This window comes from Myotis davidii, unplaced genomic scaffold (assembly GCF_000327345.1).
Source record: "Myotis davidii unplaced genomic scaffold, ASM32734v1 scaffold54, whole genome shotgun sequence".
NCBI classification, from domain to species: Eukaryota; Metazoa; Chordata; class Mammalia; order Chiroptera; family Vespertilionidae; genus Myotis; species Myotis davidii.
This window is the reverse complement of record NW_006287915.1, coordinates 2,614,307-2,616,585: the sequence shown is the minus strand read 5'-3', so window position 1 is coordinate 2,616,585 and position 2,279 is coordinate 2,614,307. Positions and strand designations below refer to the sequence as shown.

General features: G+C 40.1%; 1 pseudogene; it reads right to left on the bottom strand.

Annotated features, from left to right (window-relative positions):
- Positions 1-1,464: 1,464 nt before the first annotated feature.
- On the bottom strand, positions 1,465-1,792 carry LOC102753028 (annotated as a pseudogene).
- Between the last annotated feature and the right edge of the window lie 487 nt (positions 1,793-2,279).

Genomic DNA, 2,279 nt, shown 5'->3' with positions numbered 1-2,279 from the left:
AACACCCCCCCCAGAAAGAAAAAAACACACAGACTAAAAGTAAAAGGATGAAAAAAGATATTTCATGAAAGGGGAAATTAAAAAAAAAAAAAAGTTGGGTGTAGCAATACTTATATCTGACTAAATAGACTTTAAAACAAAGTCCATAGTAAGAGACAAAGAAAGACAGTACATATAATAAAAGGAGCAATTCACCAAGAGGATATCACTCTGGTAAATGTTTATGCACCCAATATCAAACTACCTAACTATGTCAAACAAATCTTGATGGGTATAATGGAAGAGATTGACAGTAATACAGTTCATAGTAGGGGATTTTAACACCCTTTGACATCAATGGATAAATCTTCCAGGCAGAAAGTCAATAAGAAAACACCAATTCCAAAGAATATATGTACCACTAAGTTCATGGCAGCATTATTTACAATAGCCAATATCTTGAAAAAGCCCATGTTCCTGTTAGTAGATGAGCAGATAAAATGGTGTGGTCCATTTACACAATGGAATATTACATGACTATAAAAAAAAAAGGAACTCTTACCTTCTGCGACAGCATGAATAGACCTACAATTTAATATGCTAAATTAAATAAGCCAGAGAAAGGCAGATAGAATATGATCTCACTTATATGCGGAATGTTTTTTTTTTTTTTCCAAGCCAAACTGTATCCAGCTGTATTAAAGATACTTTTCATGAACAGTCATGGTATTTCAGGCAGGACATGGAAGATAATCATTAACAGTATACAACTTTCAAATTCCTTTCTTCAATGAACTACCCAAACCAGAAAGCCCCTATAAAACCCAATGAGGTCTTCGTCTGATGTTCTGAACAGAGAGAGTTTAGAGTGAAGGTTGACATTTCACATTAAGCCTGTTGTTTAACAGCCTTTCACAAGCCGACCCTGGCTTTCAGGAAATGAAATGAAAATGGCAGAGAATACCAATCCATAGACCCACAATCTAAAGGGAACTGCTGCTCTTTTGAGGATGCCTCCTCAATGGTGACACTAGAAAGCCCAGATGGCCCAACATACTGGAAATCAATTTTGGGGGGTCAGGTCCCAATAGATCTCTGGGCTTAAGAGAGCCAAAGTCTATGCTTAAAGTGGGGGAGGGGGGACATAGAAATGAATTTTAGTTTTCCCACATGACGAAGTATCTGTGCCAATGTGGCTAATGTGTGTCAACATCAAGCAATCCCTCCTCCCAGGAACCAAGAGGAAGTTTCTCAAAACTAGAAGGGGAAGGTGTTTCTCCCCTACCCCACCCCAGTCAGTCCAGCTTTGGAGACATTCTATTAGTACTATATATCCTTCCCCCCAAAAAACAAGTGAAGAGTTCTGTGTGCAAACAACATAGCTTAAAAAAAAGTAAAACAAAATTCTGCATTTTTATAAAGCTTGATAAAAATACTAGTTCAAACTGTCTAGTCACCAGAACAGTTATCAAAAATGCACACACTTCACCTGGCTTCTCCAGCACCTTCAGCTTCCTGTGCCTGGTCTGTTTGGGCATCTCCGTGTTCTGCAGGGTTATTCCCATCCTGGCCAGCATCAGCTTTCCCCTTTTTCCCTTTGGGTCCCTTCTCTCCCTTCTCGGCAGGGACCTTTTTAGGCTTGGGCTCTGGCTTTGGAGGCACAGGTGTAGCTGATAACCTGGCGGATCTTCTCTGTGGTTCCTCCTTCACCTTGGCTTTATCCCCATTAGCATCCCCTTCAGCCTTTCTCTCGGGCATGTTGGTGATGGTGGCGGGACATCCGGGCGGGACGCGGGATGCAGCAGCGCGCGGGCCTTGCTCTCCTCCTCACACTGCTCTTATATGTGGGGTTTAATGAATAAAATAAACTAACGAAGAAAATAGAAACAGAGGAATGGATATAAGGAGCAGACTGACAGCTGCCTGAAATGGGAGAGAGGAGGCTGGATGAAAGAAGCTGAAGGGATTAACTAAAGAAAATATTTGCATAACCCATAGACATAGACAACAGTGTGGCGATGGCCAGAAGTAAGGAGGGGTGGGGCGGGTCAGGGATAGGGTGGAGGTGGGACTAGGGGGTGAAAATAGGAATATCCGTAATGGTGTCAACAATCTAAAAAAAAAAAAAAGAAAAAGGAAAAGAAAGATAGTTTCATGTAATTTCTGCTAGGTATTTTCTTGCATAAGAGATGGCAATTTTTTTTTTTTTTTTTTTTTTTTTGCTGAATCACATTTCCACAATAATTTTTAAAAGCCACATTTGAAGCATTTAGTTAATCTCTTTGTTTTATGTTGAATGA